Below are 24,427 nucleotides of genomic sequence, written 5' to 3' on the forward strand. Positions count from 1 at the left end.
CTGGAAATACATGTTACTATTAAAAAAAAAAAAAATCTGAGACCAACCTGATTTTCCCCCTTTATATGTGATGTGCTTTTTCAGATGGGGATGCTCATATGATTGATTATCACTGAATTAAAGGAACTTCGCTAGGATATGTTCTAGTGCTTATTCTCTCAATATTTCCAGCAATATATAATGGAATTTTAATGTATAGATTCACTAATATTTCTTCCCCTTGGAATGATTTCTCTGTGTTTCCTGACCATTTGTTCTCTTTTTCCTTCAGGAAATAATTTTATGAATGTTCACACTCCTTAACCCATAATTGTCATCTTCTTCATAAACTTTTTTATATCAGTGTTCTTCCCCATATTATTTTGTGTGATTTCTTCAAGCTTATATATAGCTTTCATGATTCTGCTTTGTCATGTTAACTAAATTTTTGTTTTATTTAGTTTTCATCTCTATAATGCTTTGTTTCTTTTTCCTTTTCATATTTTTCTTGAGCTTTGCTACCCTGTTTTACCATCTCTTCTTTTGCCTTAAAATCACTTTTTTGAACTATCCTTTCTAAAAATTCTTTGTTGTTTATTGTGCCTATAAGAGCTGCAAACTTTGGAGAATTAATATATGAGGCCTCCTTATATTTAAATTTATTTTGATCTATTTACTTCATTTTTCTTTTGCTTATTTCTCTCTCACTTTTTAATTAACTGATTGATTGCAATGTTATGCATGGATCTCAGCAGATCTATTTCTAACTAATATTCACTTTTGAACTTATATTCACTTTGCTTAAAAATAGAGGGAAAATAGTGGAGTGACTATAGTGAGCTCTGAGTGTATAGCCTACATGTAGCTTATGTAGATGTAAGCACTCTCATACCAAATCTAGAATTTTCTTTATCCTGGGTGAATTTCTCCCCTCAGTAGTCAATGTGGGTCTTAGCAAAGCTCTCCTTTATTCCGTTTCCCCTATAGATATCCCTGGATCAGAAGGTTAGGTAATTTACCACAGTTTTGAAACTTAACATGTTTATAGAAACAAAGTAGATGATTTAATGGATGCAATGGGGCAAGTATAAGATAAGAAGGCGTGGTTTGGTCTGGGGCAAACTGCTCTATGTGCCCTATCTTAAAGGAAAAACAGCTACTAGGTTTAACTATTTGCTATGAGGTTGTTATACAAGTCCACTGTGGTCAGATTTTCTTTTACCTCCAAAATCTTTTTAGTGTTTTAACCTCTATATTCTAAAAACACCATATATATCAAACCAAATATGTCTTCAGGTTCTTCTGTTTGTTTTTTCCCGCACTGAAATCATATGATTTTACTTTACAGTTGTTGAGGTAACATCAATTTATAACAATACATAAGTATCATGTGTGCATCACTATAATTCAACTTTTGCATGCATAACAGTGTGCTTACCACCAAAAGTCTAGTTTCCACTCATCACTATAGATTGTCCCCCTGTACATGTTGTCCCCCATCTCCATCCTTCTTTCTCGGTGGTAACTATCAATCTTTTCTCTTTATCTATGTGTTTGTTTTTGTTTTATTATTTTGTTTTCTGCAGTCCACATACGAGTGAGATGTAAGTATTTGTCTTTCTCTGTCTGACTTATTCTACTCAGCATAATACCCTCAAAGGCTAGCCATACTGTCACAAATAGCAAGATGTTTATCCTTTTATGGCTGAGTAGTATTCTATTGTAATATATATACCACATCTTCTTTATCATTCATCTGTCAGTGGGCACTTTAGATCGTTTCTATATCTTGGCTATGTAAATAATACTACAATTAACACAGAGGTGCATATAACTTTTGAATTAATATTTTCTTATTTTTCAGATAAATACCAGGTCTGGAATAGTTGAATCATATCAGTTTTTTGAGGAATCTCCATACTGTTTGCACAATGGCTGCACCAATTTACGTTTCCACCAACAGTACACAACACCTGTTGTTTCTTGTCTTTTTGATAATAGTCATTCCAGTGGGTGATAGGTGACGTCTCATTGTGGTATTTATTTGTATTTTCCTGATAATTCAGTTCAGTTCAGTCACTCTGTCGTGTCCAACTCTTTGAGACCCCGTGGACTGCAGCACACCAGGCCTCCCTGTCCATCACCAACTCCTGGAGTTTACCCAAACTCACGTCCATTGAGTCGGTGATGCCATCCAACCATCTCATCCTGTCGTCCGCTTCTCCTCCTGCCCTCAATCTTTCCCAGCATTAGGGTCTTTTCAAATGAATCAGCTCTTTGCATCAGGTGGCCAATGTATTGGAGTTCCAGCTTCAACATCAGTCCTTCTAATGAACACTCAGGACTGATCTCCTTTAGGAGGGACTGGTTGGATCTCCTTGCAGTCCAAGGGACTCTCAAGAGTCTTCTCCAACACCACAGTTCAAAAGCGTCAATTCTTCGATGCTCAGCTTTCTTTATAGTCCATCCATACATGACCACTAGAAAAACCATAGCCTTGACTAGACGGACCTTTTTTGGCAAAGTAATGTCTCTGCTTTTTAAGATGCTGTCTAGGTCGGTCATAACTTTCCTGCCAAACAGTAAGCATCTTTTAATTTCATGGCTGCAGTCACCATCTGCCGTGATTTTGGTGCCCTCCAAAATAAAGTCTGCCACTGTTTCCACTGTTTCCCCATCTATTTGCCATGAAGTGATGGGACCAGATGCCATGATCTTAGTTTTCTGAATGTTGAGCTTTAAGCCAACTTTTTCACTCTCCACTTTCATTTTCATCAAGAGGTTCTTTAGTTCTTCTTCACTTTCTGCCATAAGGGTGGTGTCACCTGCATATCTGAGGTATCGATAATGTTTCTCCCAGCACTCTTGATTCCAGCTTGTGCTTCATCCAGCCCGGAGTTTCTCATGATATACTCTGCATATAAGTTAAATAAGCAGGGTGACAATATACAGCCTTGACGTACACCTTTCCTGATTTGGAGCCAGTCTGACCTTTTCCAGTCCTGTGGCCTTTGCTGAGTTTTCTAAATTTGCTGACATAATGAGTGCAGCACTTTTACAGCATCATCTTTCAGGATTTGAAATAGCTCAACTGGAATTCCATCACCTCCACTAGCTTTGTTCGTAGTGATGCTTAGTGATGTTAAAGTCCTTTCATGTGCCTGCTGGATAGCTATATGTCATCTTTGGGGAAATGTCTATTGAAATCCTCTGCACATGTTTCAGGTGGGTTGTTTGATTTTTTTGTTGTTGTTGAGTTACATGAGTTTATTTCAATGCATTTTGGATATTAACCCCTTATCAGATACATGATTTGCAAATATCTTCTCCCATTCATTAGGTTGCCTTTTTGTTTGTTGATGGCTTCCTTTGCTGTGCAGGAGGTTTTTAGTCTGATACAGTCCCACGTGCTTACTTTTGCTTTTGTGTCCCTTACCTAAGGAGAACGATCCCAAAGGACACTAACTACTAAGAGTACAGTCAAAGAGCATGCTGCCTGTGTTTTTTCCTGAAAGTGTTATGGCTTCAGGAGTTACATTCAAATCTTTAACCAATTTGACCAAATTTTTATGTGTATTTGTAAGACTGTTTCATTCTTTTTCATGTGGCTGTCCAGTTTTCCCAGCATTATTGATTGGAGAGAACTTTCCTCTCTAGTGTATGTCCTTGGCTCCTTTGTTGTAGATTAGTTATACACATATGCGTGGGCTTGTTTCTGAGCTCTCAATTCTGTTCCGTTTTTCTGTGCGTCTGTTCTTCTGCCAATACCATGCTGCTTTGATTACTCTAGCTTTGTAGCGTAATTTGAAATTGAGGAGTGTCTTACCTCCAACTTTGTTCTTTTTTCTCAGAGTTGCTTTGACTATTTAGAGTCTTCTGTGACTCCATATAAATTTTAGGATTTTTTTGTTCTTTTTTCTATAAAACACATCATTGAGATTTTGATACTATTGCACTGAATCTGTAGATTGCTTTAGATTATAATGAACAGTTAAATAATATTAATTCTTCCACTCCGTGACCATATACTATCTTCCCATTTCTTTGTATCTTTTTCAATTTCTTTCAACAATGTCTTATAGATTTCTGTGTACAGGTCTTTTCCTTCCTTGGTTAAATTTACTTCTACTTATTTTATTCTTGTCACTGAGATTGTAAATGAGAGTGTTTTCTTAATTTCTCTTTCTGCTAGTTAGTTGGTAGAATATAGAAACCAATGGATCTTTGTACATAGACTTTGCACCTTGATACTCTATTGTACTAGTTTACAAATTTCCAATGGTATTATTTTAGTGGAGTCTTTATGGTTTTCTATATAAAATCATCTCATCCATAAATAGTGGCAGTTTTACTTCTTCCTTTCCAACAGTCTCAAAAAATGAAAAGAAGAAAGATTAAAACGTAACAATTTTTTTAGAAATCAATTTTATATTAGCCATGTTATTTGTTCATCCCACTTTTGCTCTTGGGAATATAATTTCTTTCATATTTTCAAACTGAAAACTAAAACAAAAGCCTTCACTGGGTAAGAAATGATAATGCTCATGAGCTTAAAGAGTGCTTGAGTTGGGAACTTGCTACTGGTGACTTCAACAGATTCTCCTCTCTTTCAGGAGTCCAACTTTCAACAGACTCAGAAATTCCATGAAAAAAATGTTGTTAAGCCATTTTATTGCCTGAATAGCCCGTGAATATGGATGTAGCAAGCCACTGAACTTTTAGGAACTTTTTTTTTTTAAGAAATTTTAGCATCATTATTTTTAAATAGCTTCTTTAAGGGGGAAAAAAAAAAAAAGAGCTAGCAGCAAATCAAGCTGTCTCTAAGAACTTACCTTGCCTCTAGAGAAAGAGTTTCTAGGGAGCTGGGCTGTAAATATTTGCTGAATAAATGAATGAATAAACAAATGTATGATTTTAATTAATGCTGTCTCTGATACTGATGAGTGTCTCAGTGGTTTTGCTCTTTCAATAGCCACTTAGCCAGGAAAGGAGGGACAGAGAGGTAGCCCTTTGAGCTGTGCAGGGTGTAACTAGTTTCCTAAACTTGGCACTCAGACTGAGAATATGTCATTGTTTTCTGTTGCCATAGTGATCATGGGTATGGCCACAATAGCTGAAGACTAATGTCAACATTTACCCCCATTTTCTGGTTGAGTTTTTCCCCCTTAAAATCAAAACTATAGAAAAGCCACTCTTTTCTTATCATTCTGAATATACTTATTTGCAGATTATTTGCTAAGAACAGATCTGCTATAATTAATGATAGATTGTATTAAATGTATACAAAAAGGAAGAGTTCTAGAGTTCATATCCTTTATAAAATTGTGTGTTTCATCTCTCTGTCCTGGAGCTTAACACAGTACTTCTTGTTTTAAGACTATCTCTTTAAAAAGTTGAAGCAAGTTGCATGGGAATTCTTTCATTGAACTTTATCCAGTAATGGCTTGAATTGAAACTTCATTCCTTAAGGTTATGAACTTGCCGTTAGTAGGACCAATGCTGAAGTAAATATAAGAACTCTGCAATACTATTTACTCTGTAAGTCAAATTCCCTCCTACTTCTTCCAAAGGATTTAGTTACGAAAGGCCCAAAAAGGATCCACTAACTTGTAGATCTACTGTCAAGACATTTTTCAACATTGTCTCAAAGAAAAGAACAACCATAAAACTGACGTTCCTTTCCTCAGTCCCTGGTACAAATTTCCAACCTTTATGAAACATGCCTACTTCCTTGTTTACAAGTTATTTTCAATAACAGTGCTTACCTCATGTGCTGTCATTAGGGAGAAATAAGTTAATCTATGTAAAGTGATTAGAGATGTAATTTATTTTTATTATTTTGTAATTATTAAATCGAAGTATGTTAATTATTTACATATTTCCCTGTTCTGTAGGGGGAAAATAGTTCATCATCATTTCTATCCTCAACCTCCAATCCCAATCATGACCAAAATACTTTTCCCTGAAATACATATTATTTTACTGGATTGGAGTCAACTGTTTTTGAAAGGTTTAAACAAAGAAAGATAGGAAGAAAGAGGATAATACAAGCGGAAGGACTGAAATTTAAGAAGGATCACATGTACTAACATTATATCGTAAGCTGCAGAGTACAGGGACTACATCACCCATGCATTTTGTTACTCACAGCACCTAGAGCACTGCTTTGTGAAAGAAATTAATGAATGAAACAGGTAATAAATAAATGAATGAGAGATGCCAAATGACCTTAAAGCATTATAAAATGTTTGTTCATAGAAGAGAAATTAGAGTAAATAGGACTTGATGATTATCAATTAATTGAATTAATTTATTTAGGTTGCCTTTGTCTTCCAGAAGTTATAATATCTATCAGAAACTGTTACATTCATATCTCAGACTCATCAAAATGAAATTAAAGAACAAGGGAGGCTAGAGTACATGAGAATCAGAGACCTATCTGTTAAATTCTATGATAATCATTAAATTATTAAAAGTAGTCTTATACTTCTAAATTTTAAACTTCAGAATTAAAATTAAACTGGAAATTAAACTATCATTTAACTAAAAAACAAAGCAAGTACTAACCTCATATTGATATATTTTAGCTTAGAGTAAATTTTTCACATGAACATACTTATTTTTCATTTGCTGCCCATTGCCATTTTCGTCCTCCAAACTTGTGCAAAGCAGAAGGAAATGAAGTACTCAGCTTGGGGGCACAAGTGTTATAGGATGAAAAGACCCACCCTAGGGAATCATCATTGATTGTACTCAGTCGTACTTAATTGAAAATAAATGGGTTTTTTAAAGAACCCTAACTTGAGAATGTCATAGGTGTTTGTTGATTTTAGAATAGAATGCAAATTTTGCGTGAGTAAAATTAAATTTTAATCCAAGTGCTTTTTCCACTTTCAATTTAGATCTGATTCCTAGAAACTCTTAGCCCCAGGTCCCCACAGAGCGTCACTCTACTCTAAGCACTGCTGAAGAGCAGCATTTCTCAAGCTCTTTTGACAAGGACCCACTTAGCTAAGAGGAAAAAGAAAGAAAGAAAGGAAAAAAATGACCCACCATACTCCACTGATTCTACCGGGGAAAAAATTTTTGCAATAGGAAGAATTGGAGAGGAACAAAAGAACAACAAAAGTACTAGCATTTCTGCAATTTACACAGCATCAAAGCCACTGTGAAAAGTGCAGTCGAGGCATAATTCTACAACCAAATTAAACAATACAGTAGTGGGAGCAATTTAAAATTGTGGCTAACTTAACCCTAATATAATGAGATAAGAAAATCTTCTCTGAAAATTTGGGGAATTCCAGTGGCCTGAGTACGGATTAGAAGTTCTTACCAATCATGGCTTGCTAGTGAGGTTCCTTAGGAAAATATTAAATTTGGATCCTCTTAAATTTTAAAAGCATAATAAATTGAAAAATCTCAAATATTCATAATCCTTAGTAGTTCACTTAGAAGACCACTCACTACTAGATATTTTTTGAACATAAAAATAAATGTCTGTGGAACTCCCTAACTCTTTTTTACTCCTGAAAAATGAGAAACAGATATTCAAAACTGTTCTTGGGCATCAGGCTTTACTGTGAGAGCACCCCAGAGTTCAGTGGTTTAGTTGCAGATTATGTGCAGTTTGGTGCCACCTGCTGGTATGAGGTGGTAACATTACAGAAGTTCATGGGCCAGTGCACAAATATTTATCTTGCATTGTTCTGTCTCAAACACTGTACTGGATTTAGGAATGGTCAGCAAAACAGACTACTATACTGTCTATCCAAGGACACAAACATTCATTAAATAATCACAAGAGAAGGGCCAAGAAAGGAAGACCCTAGTCTCAAAGGTCAGGGAGTGCAGATGCTGAAGGCATAGTCAAGGGTCTCTTGGATAAGGGAGAGAAAAGGGAGGAATGGGAATATGATGGGAGGGGCAGGGACAGGAAGGAGCCTGGCAGCAATATGAGGACATGAGGAAATGTAGGAACCTAGAAAGCTGGAGGGAAGAGAGGGTAATAGTTGTAGATGAAACTGAATGAAAAGATAATAATAGTAGCCAACAATTCCCTAGCCAGAGTTTCCCACTTTGAATATGCTAGAAGTGACAATAGAGAATTACAAGAGCAGTTACAATGCCTATGTTAGATTTGTTAAATGTCTACAATGTTAACTTTTAAAAATGTCCTTAAAAACTTTTAGGGAGAGGCCCTTATTATCCCTTATTATCTGACAGGACTGAGCTACTGAACATGCACACAGAGATGAGGAAATCCAGGCTTAGAGAAGATAGGTAACTTCTCAAGCTGGCCCAGCTAGTGAGTGTTAGGGGCGGATATTGGTCCCTGGCAGTCTTGGCTCCAGAGTCCATGCTCTTAACTCTTATACTATGCTACATCTCAGGCCTTGGGTTGCTTTGCCTTTGTGGGATATCTTATCTTCACAACACTGGACAGTCATTGAAATGTTCTAAGGAAGATGTGGCATGATGAGACATGCTTTAAAGAAAGCATCCATCCTGGCCACAATATGGGGAAGAGGTGGATGTGCTAGGGACCAGGAGGACAATGATTAAACCCCAAGTGAGGAAAGTACCTTCGTCCGGGTTTGGATAAGATGGTATCTTTGGGAAGGAGAAAAGTAGACAGATGTGAAAGACACTTAGAAACTACGATAAACAGGACCTGGTGTTGGTTGGGTATTGGGGGGAGGTAGTCAGAGAGAAGGAGCATTCAAGGATGGCTTCTGAGTTTCTGGATGTAGAACTGGATGCTCCTTCACAGAAACAAAGCACTAAAACAAGACCGCATTATCAGTTGTTCCACTGCAACTCCCCCAACTTAATAACTTTTAGAAACTCAAAACAACATTGCTTTTCCTTGGAAGACAAGATACTATGGTTAACTAACACTACAAAATTTTTAATGAAAGGAGAGAGTAACCACCAAATAATCTCTACTTCTCTACTTTGAATATGCTAGAAATGGCAATAAAGCAGAAAGAAATTACTCAGAGAAGCATGCAGACAGGGCCCGGCCAATACCATCACAGAGCTTCCTTGGATGGTATCACACTGTCTTTCCTATAACTTAGCACACACATATCTCTAATTTTCTTTATTTTTTCCCCTTTGAAACAATTACTTTTTTTCTCTTTGACAGAAAGAAAAACAGCCTCAGGAAGTCAATAGTATACAGTAGCTTAACAATTTTATGCAAGTCATAGCTGACATGGGCCAAAGCCATGGGGAATGATACCAGGCCATTCTATTCATTTATAGCTACCAAAAATTATAGTTTAGACAAGCAAATATTTTGTATAGACTTGTTTCATCTTCCAAACACAAGATAATATCAGAAATTATGTTTCTGAATAAGAACTGTAAAATGCAACTCCCCTTCTTTCTTCCAAAACTATCAGATTGACCCAAGGTAAAACCATCTTTGTGACTTAATCTAGGATTTGACATGTCATCTAATGTTTATCAAGAAGCAATTATATACTGATCAACTGATCATTTGCTTCTTCTCAGGAGTCAACAATTATTTCTATCTCTTAAAACTAGCAAAGGCATATTGTGCCTATGAAGCAACAATCCCCTTCCTTTTTATTTCTTATTGCAACTCCTAACTTTATCTGCTCATTACATTTAATTATGCTTAAATTAACAAACCAAAGCTAAAACCTTTCTGTTTACCAAGAAAGGTAACTCTAGCTCACCTGAACAAAGTCAGGCTTAGTCTACTCAGAAAGAGTTTTTTCTTAAGGTAGATGCTCAGAGAGGAGACAGAGTAGGGAACACTGGAAGCTCAACACTGGACCCCCAGTCATTCAGCTATGATTTTTAATGGTTGGAAAAGAACCCAGGGCCTTTTTATATGGCAGAGAAGTGTGGACTCAGTGACATCATCTCAACAGGATGTCCCCAGCTCCCTTTAATGACTCATTATCAATTCATATTCCATCAGTATTTCTAAACTCTACTTTCTTTTTACACTGTACAGTCTCTTGGGATGTTGATTTCTATGCAAACTTTGTGATTATGGAGGTTCTAAAGTTCCCTGCTTAAATTCCCAAGTGTTCTAGAACTCACTGAACCATACTGTATCCATTCTTTAAGAAGAAGGAGACAATGACAGTTGAAAAATATTAGTCAGAATATGGGTTAAAGAAGGCACAGGAGAGATTAAAGAGTGGAAAACAAAAAGAAAGGATTTCTTCTTTTCTTCCTTCCTCTTGCTTTTTTCTGTTCATCTTTGCCTTTCCCTATACAGGTTTCCCTTTCCCTATAGAGGTTTCCCTTGTGGCTCAGGCGGTAAAGAATCCACCTGCACTGCAGAAGACCTGGGGAAGATTCCCTGGAGAAAGGCATGGCAACCCATTCCAGTATTGTTGCCTAGGAAATCCCATGGACAGAGGAGCCTGGTGGGCTAGAGTTGCAAAGAGTCAGATACAACTGAGCAACTAACATTTTGACTTTTGCCTTACTGTCTTTAGTTTATAGCATCAGGTTTACTTCCTTTTCCCTGCTTTATTCTCTATATGACTTTGGAAGCCAGGGAATATGGACTAGCAAGAGCATTGCCGATACCATGCACCATGATAAGGAGCAGAAAAATAGGGGTTTCTTCTTCATGTTTGGACTTGTATACAGGACAGTTACCTCAAAAACAACAGCCACTGCCACCATCACCATCACTGAAATAGCTTATGTTTGTGAAGCCTACTGTTTTCAGGAAGATTTCACTGTAATCTCTACCCGCTAGAAGTATCTATCCATTTGCCTTTCTTCTGTCCTTCGCACCAAAGGAATCACATCTTTTTTACATTGCAAGTTTTCCAGCATTTGAAAAACTTATCATGTCTTCTACAACACTGCCCCCTCAGCTAAGAATCTCGTTTGGCATTCATTTAAACTCCCCATTAACCCAGGTCACTTTTCTAGTTTGTCACATTCCTTAAAATATAGTGCAGAGAACTGTAAAGACCTTTTACTCTTATCCCTGTTGATCCAGAAAGGATACTTAAAAACATTGCAAGTTAACATTCTGTGTTTTTCACAGTTTTGGCATATATTGAACCTGAGTTTAATTTAAATCCATATATATATATATATATATATATATATATATATATATTTCGGAGAAGGCAATGGCACCCCACTCCAGTACTCTTGCTTGGAAAATCCCATGGACGGAGGAGCCTGGTAGGCTGCAATCCATGGGGTCGCTAAGAGTCAGACACGACTGAGTGACTTCACTTTCACTTTTCACTTTCATGCATTGGAGAAGGAAATGGCAACCCACTCCAGTGTTCTTGCCTGGAGAATCCCAGGGACGGGGAGCCTGGTGGGCTGCCGTCTATGGGGTTGCACAGAGTCGGACACGACTGAAGTGACAGCATATATATATTTACAAATGAGGCTTCTGCCACATCCTTCTGTACAATTTTATTTTTATCTTAAATGTAGAATTTTGTTTTTATTTCTTTTAACTTTCAACTGTTTCAGCCCCAGTGCCTGGTTATTATAAGTAATTTTGAATCTTGAGTTTGTTAATTTATTTAGCTACACTTTGAATATTGATAATATTTCAATAACCTTAAGGATGAGAACATTGTAACTCTATAACAGAGTCCTTTGGCAGCTGTTCAATATAATTGAATTGAATATTAACAGATTACAGCCAAGTGAGGACAGAGAATTATATTAATTAAACGCATATTTTTTCTTGTAGTTTCTCAGAAAGTTACATTTTCTTTGATTAAAACAGGTGCCTGGTCAATATACAGCATACATGCAAGGAAAAGTAAAAAAATAAAAATCACCAGTAATTCCTCTGTCTTAACCAATGTTGGTATCTTGGGACATGTCTTCAGTGTTTTTCCATGGGTATATATCTATCTTTTAAATGAAATTGTAACTGAACACGCTGTTGTCATCTGCTTTCTTTACTTACTGATCTATCTTTTCCATCATTACATATTTTCTTACAACATCATCTTTAATTGCACTGTGTGAATATGTGATTATTTAATCATTATCCTGTTGTTGTTGGAAATAATTATATCAATATGTTATATATCCACCATACTTTCATAGTCCCTTGAAAGGAAAGAGAAGTATGTCATAGGAAAGACAGTGTGATACCATCCAAGGAAGCTTTGTGATGGTATTGGCCTGGCCCTGTCTGCATGCTTCTCTGAGTAATTTCTTTCTGCTTTATTGCCATTTCTAGCATATTCAAAGTAGAGAAGTAGAAATTATTTGGTGGTTACTCTCTCCTTTCATCAAAAATTTTGTAGTGTTAGTTAACTATAGTATCTTGTGTGCTAAGTCACTTCAGTCGTATCCGACTCTGTGCAACCCCATGGACTGTAGCCTGCCAGCCTCCTCTGTCCATGGGATTCTCCAGGCAAGAATACTGGAGTGGGTTGCCATGCCCTCTTCAAGGGGACCTTTCATCCCAGGGATCAAATGATCTTCCCAACCCAGAGATCAAACCTAGGTCTCCCACACTGCAGGCAGATTCTTTGCCAGTTGATCCACAAGGGAAGCCCAAGAACACTGGAGTGGGTAGCCAATCCCTTCTCCAGCGGATCTTCCCGGCCCAGGAACCGAACCGAAGTCTCCTGCATTGCAGGCGGATTCCTACCTACAATGGTAAAGGTAGGAATTCTTTACCAACTGAGCTATCAGGGAAGCCCAAGAGAGGTACACAATTATCCTAAGACTCTCAGGTTATTAAAACTGACTGTTTCAATGCTGGATGTATTAACAAAACAAAGGGATGGATGTGCCTATCAGAGAGAAAGTAACACATTGGCCTAGTCAAAATGTTCGTTCTGGTTTTTCCACACCATCTTATGGAAAAATCCAAACAAACTTTTTGGCCAATCCAATACCAGAGGATTCAGTGCAGGAAATTAAAATTACACTCATGGATCCCTCTCCCCAACCCTGAAATCCTCTCCCAAGAGCACTACAGAAGTGACTCAGCCTCAATCAAGAGGATAAGAAATGGCAAAATTGCCATGGAAACTCTTTTATTCAAGAGCATACCAGGATAGCTATGCAAGAATCAAAAAGTTGCCACCATTGCCACTGGTTCTCAAAGCAAGCCTGGATGCTGAAACAGTTTCTAATTAGCAGAAAAAAACTAAAAGAATCAGATAATAAAATGGCCTCAGCCTCCCAACTCTCTCAAATATTGTACAGATGTATCTCACTGGAGAAACCTACTTCACCTCCAGAACTCTACTCAGACAGGAGAACAGGAACAGTAAGTTTCACCTCTCTAAACTTTGCAGTACAGGAATGCCCACTACAAGGAGGTAGGAATGAATGTTGAAAGCCAATCCACTGTATCTGCCATGGGCACCAAGTGCTTTCTCAGGAACTAGTGGTACTTACAGTCTGATAATAAAGATGGATGCATGAAATTCGCTTAATCAAAGAACTCTCTCTGAATCCCATGATACCAGACAACTGTCTGATCACAACTCTACTTCCTGTATACACGTAAACTGGGAGGAAACACACTGACTGGAGGATTCTGGTCTTCCTGGGACTTGCACTTTACATTTTAATTGCCTTGTTTTTTCGGTGCTAAGATGCCAATTATAGCATGTGTGTATGTTCAGTTGCTCAGTCTTGTCCACCTCTCTGCAATCCCACGGACTTTAACCTGCCAGGCTCCTCTGTTAACGGGACTTCTCCAGGCCAGAATACTGGAGTCGGTTGCCATTCCCTCCTCCAGGAGATATTCCCAATCCAGGGACTGAACCCAGGTTTCCCGCATTGCAGGCAGATTCTTTACCATCTGAGCCACCAGGGAAGCCTGATTATAGGATATGCCACTTATATTAAAAGAACCTTAAAGAAAAAGAAATATGTTAAATGAGTTTTGCCATGACAAACAACATTTCAAAAATGTGGAAATGTTTTTTTTTTTTAAGTTGCAATTTAGAAAATATAGAAATAAATTTGCATCTTGATTTTGCAACTTGTTCTGTAAGGTTAACTATTCTGAGAACCAGCTCCACTTCTGTTGCATACATACAATCTGGTTGCTAAATAGACATAGCCGAAGGCCCAACTCTGGACTGTGGTACTTTGATCAGGACACTGGTATCCTGTGCAGTCCCCTTGGTGACCGGCCCATCTTGAGTGAATATCAGTGTCTAGGCTTTTGTTCCCATCTCCTGGTCCATTCAAAGCCATTAACACTTTTACATTGATATCCATTTATTCAGTGAAGTTCTGTGAGGGCAAAAAGGCAGGCCACGTTCTGATCCTCCCCACCGTGCATAAACAGAAGTAACACAACCTCAGAGAGAGAGGTTTCTGTGCCAGTGATACAGCACTGTTCTTATCTTTGTCACGTTACTGTTTCACAGCTGTCTCAAGTAATGCTTATCATTGTTACATGAGGGGCCATTTTAAAAAAACCTGATACAAATAAGGTAGGTAATCAGAACTTCATGCTTATGTAGGACAACTACCACCATCACCATTTTTAGCTAATAAGTCACAAAGCCAGCAAGTTGCGGAAGGCCATAAAAATACAAAATATCAAGTCAACTCACAGACTTAACAATCTAGGAAATATAATACAGGTGGTTCCACAACTATTTTATGTACATGCTTACATATTCTCTTACCTAAATAAGTGGAAATTTGGGGGTTCAAATCCCAACTTTGCCACTTCTGATTCTTATGACTTTTGGCAAGTCACTAATGTCAATGAATCTGGTTCTCTCTCTACTGTAAAACAGAAACAACAATATCTATCTCAAAAAGTAACTATATAGATGAAAATGAAGTAGTATAGGTAGGATGCTTAGCACAGAGCTTGGCAATAAGATAGTCTTAATATAGAGTTGTGGTTACTGTTTAGTAGCTAAGTCATGTCTGACTCTTTTTGTGACCCTGTGGACTATAGCCTGTCAAGCTTCTCTGCCCATGGGATCTCCTGGGCAAGAATACTGGAGTGGGTTGTTATTTGCTTCTCCAGGGGATCTCCCTGACCTAGGGATTGAACCTATGTCTTCTACACTGGCAGGTGGATTCTTCACCACTGAGCCACCAGGGAAGCCCTTATATAGAGTAGTTATTGTTATAATTATTATTAAGCACATAATTGTTTGGGCAGGAAGCTGACACATAGCTTAAGCATGAGTAAATGATGGACTATCATTCAATGGAAGACAACATGTAGCCACAGTGGAAGAATTCTTGAGAGGAGTCTAGTCTGGCCGTGTTTGTGAATTTAATAAAGACTTCGTTTTTGTGCATGTGGGTACGAGGTTTTCCAGGCATGCAGGAAAGATGTGGAGCATCAAACAAGTTTTGTTAGGGACCTTCACATGAACTATCTCCTACATTGCAAATGATTATAACATCTTTCATGAGTCAGCTCTCAGAAGGCTCAGGGTTGTCCTGGTCCTATTTAAACCTGTCTAGCAGAAACCTGGGACTTTCCACTGGCATTTGCATTTGGTTTATAATCTCAAAGCAGGTTTAGGTACAAATACCACTTGAAGAATTTATCTCAGTCTTATTTGCATCTTAACTGTTTTTTTTTCCCCTTCCAATTCTGACACGAATTGGAAAACTAGCATTCTTGTAGGCATTATTTTTCAAAGACAAATTCATAAGAGGGTAGACAAATTCATAAAAGGGTTTACTAATTCCTGCAAGTGAGACAGAAAAAAAAAGAAAAAAGAGAAAAAGACAGGTTTGGCTGAAGGAAAACTGCAAAACAGTCAAGGTCAGGGATTAACAGAGATTTGGATGGAAGACAGGGCTTCCCTGGTGCTCAGACAGTAAAGAATCTGCCTGCAATGCAGAAGACCTGGGTTTAATCTCTGGGTTAGGAAGATCTCCTGGAGAAGTGAATGGCTACACACCCCAGTATTCTTGCCTCTAGAATTCCATGGACTGATGAGCCTGGTGGGCTACATGTTGATCAACGGATCAAAAAGAGTCAGAAACAACTGAGTGACCACCACTTTCACTTGGATGGAAGAAAGGACCAGTCTCTTAAGTTCATCTATTCACCCGTGGTCCTCTGTAGTGTGCTGATTGTTACCTACCCCTTGGCCAGCTTCAGAAGGGGAAAGTACAGAGCTGATCTTGAGCAGAAGAGAAGTCATCGCTTCTCTGATGAAGCAGATCTAGGAAGCATTATGGCCTTCTAGCCTGTGAGGACATTTCCATATCTCTTCTTTCCTGTTGCATGCCTGCTCAAAGCTATTGGGCATGATTCTAAGTCCACAGTCTTAGCTTTGATTCTCACCTGATTTGCAGTTTTATGTGCCTAGTACCTACAAAGGTCTCTAACTGGCAGTTCTGTCAATAACTCCACTTAACAAGAGTGAAACCAAACCAGGCATCTAACACTACTAGTCTGCCTCTACCGAGAATAAATTTTCATTCTTTCATTCTCCTGACTTAACCATTTCTGTCCTAAGCCCCACCATTCCTTCAGTCACACAGACTGATACTCTCCCAATCATCTAGGACTTTCCTACTCCTTGCCATACACAGTGAATCAGTGTTCACTGAATCTTCTTCTTGACATAGATGTCAAGGTGTTTGTTAAATCCTTAACATGTGAGCCACAAGGGAAACCCAAGAACACTGGAGTGGGTAGCCTGTCCCTTCTCCAGCGGATCTTCCTCACCCAGGAATCGAACTGGGGTTTTCTGCATTGCAGGCAGATTCTTTAGCAACAGAGCTATTAGGGAAGCCCCTATTAAATCCACCTTTACCTATTTCCTTTGATGCCACTTTAGGTTAAGCTCTCAAAATTCTTACCTGGACTTTTATAATTGAATCATAATGTGTTCCCCTTTTTCCTAAATCTCCATGATCCAACCCATCCTCATTCCACTGTCAGCTTGACCTTCAGACTATATAAAACCCTGATTATACTTTTAAAAGTTTGCATGACTCGTACTATTGCATCACCGACTTGATGGACATGAGTTTGAGCAAGCTCCGTGAGTTGGTGATGGACAGGGAAGCCTGGCATGCTGGAGTCCATGGGGTCACAAAGAGTTGGACACCACTGAGAGACTGAACTGAACTGAACTAAACTACTGCCTGTCAATAACCCACGAACAACCCAGCCATCAAGACCCTCAATTATCCAGTCCCTTTAGAGCTCCTGGAGAAGGGAAAGGCTACCCATTCCCCTGGAGAATTCCATGGACCCAATTCCACTGGGTCACAAAGAGTCAGACACAACTGAGTGACTCTCACTTTCACTTTCACTTTACTTTCTGGATGTTTATCTTCCATGGCTCCTATATCCCAATCTAAATTCCATCCAGACTGAACTGGAAACACTCATCATCTCAGTCTCTCCTTGATGTTTCTGCATCAAGGCATTACACTGGCATCTAGAATTTTGCTAATGAATTGTCTGATCTCCCACAGCGGGAACTACCTTGCTGGTACATCTTCATTGGCTGCTTCCTTTCCTTGGTCTTACTCTCCTCACTCCTCTGCTGTTACTTCTTTCTCCTCCTTTGGTAGGTTGTATTAATGGTCCCAAATCTTTACCCTTCCTTTGCCCATAGTCTTTGCCATATCATCCTGATAGTCCTTTCACTAAAGAGGCAGAATATACTTTCCCACCTTCTGAATCTAGACTCGACTTATTACAACCATGAGAATGTACCTCACAGGCCTTCAACCACACAAAGCATAATTGACCACTGGCCCTAGCCCCCAGCTTCTATCTCTAAACTTCACTGCTGCATTCATACTGAGGAAATGCTTCATAGGCACTGCTCCTAGCCAATGATGGGCCACTACTCTCAGGAGACACAGGATTCCTGTGTCTGATGGCCATTTTTCGCTTGAGCCTTTCCCAATAACTTTGCCAAAGCATTTTTAGAATGCAGAACAGTCTAGAACACTTCCACCCACTTCCCTTCCTTCCCTCTTTCATTCAGCAGGGTCAGACCTGCATCATTGTCCATGGCTATCCCAGTGTTTCCAAGTCCCTTCCCTCATTCTTTCTCACAGCTGTTTCCTGTAACAAAATCCTTACATCTTTAATCTCATCTTGGCAATCTTGACATTTGCTTTCTGAAACTACTTTGTGACTTTACTGGGTGATTAACAAACATGGCCAAGGCCAAGGCTTTAAAACATACTTGTATTTTTCTCTGTGTTCTTGCCCTATGTCATCTTCATGAGAAGGACACATCCTGCTCCTGGTCTGAGGAAGAGAATGAGAGGCTCATGGAGCAGGATGAAGTCACCCCAACCTTCCTATCTGAGGGAATCAATTCCCATTGATCTGGAATGACCCATCTGAGGTCTTTCCAGATCAGTAGGTAGCCAGTTAAATTCTCAGGCAGATGAGCAAGTTCATCCAAGATCAACTGTTCTGTTCAGTTCAGTTCAGTCACTCAGTTGTGTCTGACTCTTTGTGACCCCATGGACTGCAGCACACCAGGCTTCCCTGTCCATCATCAACTCCCAGAGCCTACTCAAACTCATGTCCATTGTGTCAATGATGCCATCCAACCATCTCATACTCTGTCCTCCAATTCTCCTCCTGCCTTCAATCTTTCCCAGCATCAGGGTCTTTTCCAAAGAGTCAGGTGGCCAAAGAATTGGAGTTTCAGCTTCAGCATCACTCCTTCCAATGAATATTCAGTGCTGATTTCCTTTAGGATTGACTGATTGGATCTCCTTGCAGTCCAAGGGACTCCAAAGAGTCTTCTCCAACACCAAGATCAATTGAGCCTGACTCAAATCAGCTCAATACTGCAGACCCTTAAGTTAAATGCCTGCTTATTGCTGTAGTGCAACACACAGAAATAGTTGCTTGCACTCAGAATTATTCTGTCAATAGAAAAGTGATAAGCTTCTCAAACAAGCCACGTGCTCTCAAATCTGTTTTTGCAGAAACAAAGACAATGTGTAAATACATTTTGTATTAAGTTACAAGACATCCCCTCAGTGGTTTAGAGTTTGAAATTTATCTTCAATTTTCAAGAACGCTGGGCTAAGGAATAGAATCTGGCACCATACATGGTACCAAAGACAAAGAGAGCTGGTATAGAGATACAACACAGAACCTTTTGTCCCTTACCTGTGTCTTAGATGTCAAAGGAAGGCATTCCTAGTTAGAAAGTCATCCTGTGCTCTCTTCAGAGCTGAACTGAGGGACTTTGCACAAGGAAGCTCTGGAACGACTAACACATGCTCAAAGGAACTGTTCTTTCTGGGTCAAACTATCATCCAGTTATGACAGGTTTCTGCTAGTTGACATGAAGGAACATCTGGCCAAAAAGGTTCTGTTAACATGATTAAGGCAGAGGAATCTTTCTACAGAGACCTTCTGCTTCCCTACAAGTGTAAGAACAAATAAAGCACAAGGAAACCAGCCCAGTTGAGACTGTCAGAATGGCTGAAATGGTTTGGAAGAAATCGCTTCTGAACCCTTTTTCCAAGAGTCAACACAGGTTAACAGCTATCCTAAGAATGCGCAGCTAGAACCAGAATGTCCATCGTTGTACATCTTTAAATGAGGACAGATACCCATGTCATGTTGATAGCATCAGTCCCCAGCAGAGTGCCTGGCACATGATGGATACTTTATACATATTTGCACATGTGAATAAATATTGTATGATTACTTTCAAGATTCAACAATGTTTTCCGGAAAAAAAATTTTCTCATTAAAAAATGAATTTTGCTATCTTTGAAAATCTAGGTTATTATAATAATCCTGACTTGGCCACTTATGAAGAGAATTGCTTAATCTTTCTGTGACTCAATTTCCTCTTATAAAAGTTGGAGATAATAATCACACTAATTCACAGAGTTTCTATTGGATAAATTACAATTCAAGCTCAAGCATGCATGCTCAGTCCGATTCCTTATGACCCCATGGACTGTAGCCTGCCAGGCTCCTCTGTCTGTGGGATTTTCCTAGCAAGAATACTGGAGCGTGTTGCAATTTCCTCCTCCAGGGGGTCTTCCCAACCCAGGAATCAAACTCACATCTCCAGCATTACAAGCAGATTTTTTTTTTTTTTTTTACTACTAAGCCTCTGGGGAAGCCCCAATGTCAAATGCTTAGAACAGTGCCTGGCATCTGTTACATGTGTTATTTATGTGATCTAGATGAAACAGTAATAATAGTAGTAACACTAGTAGAAGTAGTAAGCAGTGTGAAAATCAATCTACACTATCCAACAATATGTCACATAAAACTCAATTAAAATGTGAGTATTAGAGGACAATAACAACAATTTCAGTAAACTTTCCCATGTTTAAGTAAAAAGTAGGTTAGATAGCATCACTGACTCAATGGACCTGAATCTGAGCAAACTCCAGGAGATAGTGGAAGACAGAAAAGCCTGCTGTGCTTCAGTACTTGCGATTGCAAGGGGTCAGACATGACTTAGTGACTGAAAAACAACAACAAAGGTTTTAATTATCAACCTATAACCTATACCTCAAAATATTTTACCGGAACTTGTTTCTAGCAATAGAGCTAGGTAAACAACTGAAAGTACTAAGGGATTTGGGTCCCTTGAAAAATAGTAAAATATCAGACTTTTTTATTTAAACTTTCCAAGTTATGATATCTTTTGTGTCTCTACTTTTTCCTAAAATGTTTTTTACTCTTCTCCCCAGACCTAAGTTCAGAGTCACTAGCCAGACTCACCAAGGAGAGCTGACTGTCAGTCATTGGGTATATTTGCCTTGTACTCAGAAGAACCTCTCCATGCCTAGGTGGGTGGTTTCCTGTCTGTGTTTGGTTTGAATCTGTTCCAGGCTTGTGGTTTTTGGCCAAGCTCATACTTTGTGTTATCATCCTACTGAATATTTAACGATAGTGTTGATTTTGCAATTGAGCATATGACTCCTGCACTTCTCAGAGAAACTTATGGGAATTCATCATGTTCTAATTTGCATGTTCTTTTCACACTTACACCTTGCAAGCTCCATCAAGCTTAATCTTTAAAACTTTTCCTTTATTTCAAGATGAGAAATACATTTTGAATAATGGAACCATAGAATAAAAAATAAGAAATTTGATTAAGCTAAAGCAAGTAGGAATAAATTCCTCTTTTAGAAAATAAAAATTATTTTTGCTTTATCAAGATAGAGAGCAAGGCAATAATGAGATAATGTGGACTAGTCATGTGACCTGAGCAGACACAGAACAGGAAGCCATGAGTGCAAAATTATTTGAGAGGCACAGAGGAGACCCCTTTTCTTCTTTTGCCTCCTTCCCTAGTAAGAAGGATGTCTTGCTCACCGGTTTCTTTCTTTTGCCAGAAAATCTACTATTGTGGACATATTTCTTAAGTTTGTCATTCTATTCTCTATTAAAAGATCTCTGGAAAGAACTCATACAACTCAACATCAAAAAATAAAAGCAATCTGATAAAAAAAATGGGCAAAAGACCTGAACAGACATTTTTCCAAAGAGAAAATGCAGATAACCAACAGGCATGAAAAGATACTCAACCCCACTAATCATTAGGGAAATGCAAATCAAAACCATGAGATATCACCTCATACTTGTCAGAATGTCATCATAAAGAACCTAGAGCCTGTTATACAGTGTGAAGTAAGTCAGCAAAAAAAATCATATATTAACATATCATTTATTAATGCATATATATCAAATCTAGAAAAATAGTACTGATGAACCAATTTTCAGGGCAAGAATAGAAACACAGACATAGAGAACAGACTTATGGACACAGCTGAGGAGGGAGAGAGTGGGACGAATAGAGAGAGTAGCGGTAAAACTTATACATTACCATATGGAAAACAGACAGCCAGTGGGAAGTTGCTGCATAACACACAGAGCTCAACCTGGTGCTCTGTGACAACCTGGAGGGATGGGATGGGATGGGGTGGGAAGCAGGAGAGAAGTTCAAGAGGGAGAGGATGTATGCACACTGATGGCTGATTCATGTTGTTATACAGCAGAAGTCAACACAACACTGGAAAGCAACTATCCTCCAATTAAAAATGAATCCAAAACAAGAACACAATAATACATGTTAGTGAGCACGTGAAGAGAAGGAAACTCTCATTTACTGTTTGTGAGAATGTAAATTATTGCAGCCACTATGGAAACAGTATGGAGATTTCTCAAAAAAACTAAAAATAGAACTGTTATATGACCCAGCAATTCCATGCATCCCAATGTTCATATTGGCACTATTTACATATGCCAAGATATGGAAGCAACTAAGTGCCCATTAACAAAAGAATGGATAAAGGAGGTGTGGCACACACATACAATGGAGTAGTACTCAGCCACAGAAAAGAATGAAATATTGCTATTTATGTGGGTGGACTTGGAGGGTATTATGCTATGTGAAATGTCAGACAGAGAAGGGCAAAGACTATATGATACCACTTACATATGGAATCTTAAAAAAATACAATAAACTAGGGAATATAACAAAAAAGAAAGAGACCTGCTGATATAGAGAACAAATCAGTGGTTACTAGTGAAGAGAGGGAAGGGATTGGGGCAATATAAGGGAAAGGGATTAAAAGGCACAAATATTTAGGTATAAAATAAGCTATAAGGATAAATTGCACAACAAAGAGAATATGGGCAATATTTTATAATAGCTATAAATGGATTATGACTTTTTTTTTTGAAAACTTCCTTTTTATTTTATTTTTTTTAACACTGAAAGTCTTTTTATTTATTTATTTATTTATTTATTTATTTTTAATTTATTTTAAATTTTTGGAATGATTTCTATTTTTTTGAATTTACCAAGGCTAGCTTTATGGCCCAGGATGTGATCTATCCTGGAGAAGGTTCCATGTGCACTTGAGAAAAAGGTGAAATTCATTGTTTTGGGATGAAATGTCGTATAGCTATCAATTAGGTCTAACTGGTCTATTGTATCGTTTAAAGTTTGTGTTTCCTTATTAATTTTCTGTTTAGTTGATCTATCCATAGGTGTGAGTGGGGTATTAAAGTCTCCCACTATTATTGTGTTATTGTTAATTTCTCCTTTCATACTTGTTAGCATTTGTCTTACATACTGCGGTGCTCCCATGTTGGGTGCATATATATTTATAATTGTTATATCTTCTTCTTGGATTGATCCTTTGATCATTATGTAGTGACCTTCTTTGTCTCTTTTCACAGCCTTTGTTTTAAAGTCTAATTTATCTGATACGAGTATTGTGACTCCTGCTTTCTTTTGGTCCCTATTTGCATGAAAAATCTTTTTCCAGCCCTTCACTTTCAGTCTGTATGTGTCCCCTGTTTTGAGGTGGGTCTCTTGTAGACAACATATGTAGGGGTCTTGTTTTTGTATCCATTCAGCCAGTCTTTGTCTTTTGGTTGGGGCATTCAACCCATTTACGTTTAAGGTAATTACTGATAAGTATGATCCCGTTGCCATTTACTTTATTGTTTTGGGTTCGAGTTTATACACCATTTTTTGTGTTTCCTGTCTAGAGAATATCCTTTAATATTTGTTGGAGAGCTGGTTTGGTGGTGCAGAATTCTCTCAGCTTTTGCTTGTCTGAAAAGCTTTTGATTTCTCCTTCATACTTAAATGAGATCCTTGCTGGGTACAATAATCTGGGCTGTAGGTTATTTTCTTTCATCATTTTAAGTATGTCTTGCCATTCCCTCCTGGCTTGAAGAGTTTCTATTGAAAGATCAGCTGTTATCCTTATGGGAATTCCCTTGTGTGTTATTTGTTGTTTTTCCCTTGCTGCTTTTAATATTTGTTCTTTGTGTTTGATCTTTGTTAATTTGATTAATATGTGTCTTGGGGTGTTTCTCCTTGGGTTTATCCTGTTTGGGACTCTCTGGGTTTCTTGGACTTGGGTGATTATTTCCTTCCCCATTTTAGGGAAGTTTTCAACTATTATCTCCTCAAGTATTTTCTCATGGTCTTTCTTTTTGTCTTCTTCTTCTGGAACCCCTATGATTCGAATGTTGTAGCGTTTAATATTGTCCTGGAGGTCTCTGAGATTATCCTCATTTCTTTTAATTCGTTTTTCTTTTATCCTCTCTGATTCATTTATTTCTACCATTCTATCTTCTAATTCACTAATCCTATCTTCTGCCTCTGTTATTCTACTATTTGTTGCCTCCAGAGTGTTTTTAATTTCATTTATTGCATTATTCATTATATATTGACTCTTTTTTATTTCTTCTAGGCCCATGTTTCACACAGCGAGGAAACACCACAATAAAGAGAACTCCACAAACTGCCAGAATACAGAAAGGACACCCCAAACTCAGCAATTTAAACAAGATGAAGAGACAGAGGAATACCCAGCAGATAAAGGAACAGGATAAATGCCCACCAAACCAAACAAAAGAGGAAGAGATAGGGAATCTACCTGATAAAGAATTCCAAATAGTGATAGTGAAATTGATCCAAAATCTTGAAATTAAAATGGAATCACAGATAAATAGCCT

This window comes from Bos javanicus, chromosome 6 (genome assembly GCF_032452875.1).
Source record: "Bos javanicus breed banteng chromosome 6, ARS-OSU_banteng_1.0, whole genome shotgun sequence".
Classification (NCBI taxonomy): Eukaryota; Metazoa; Chordata; class Mammalia; order Artiodactyla; family Bovidae; genus Bos; species Bos javanicus.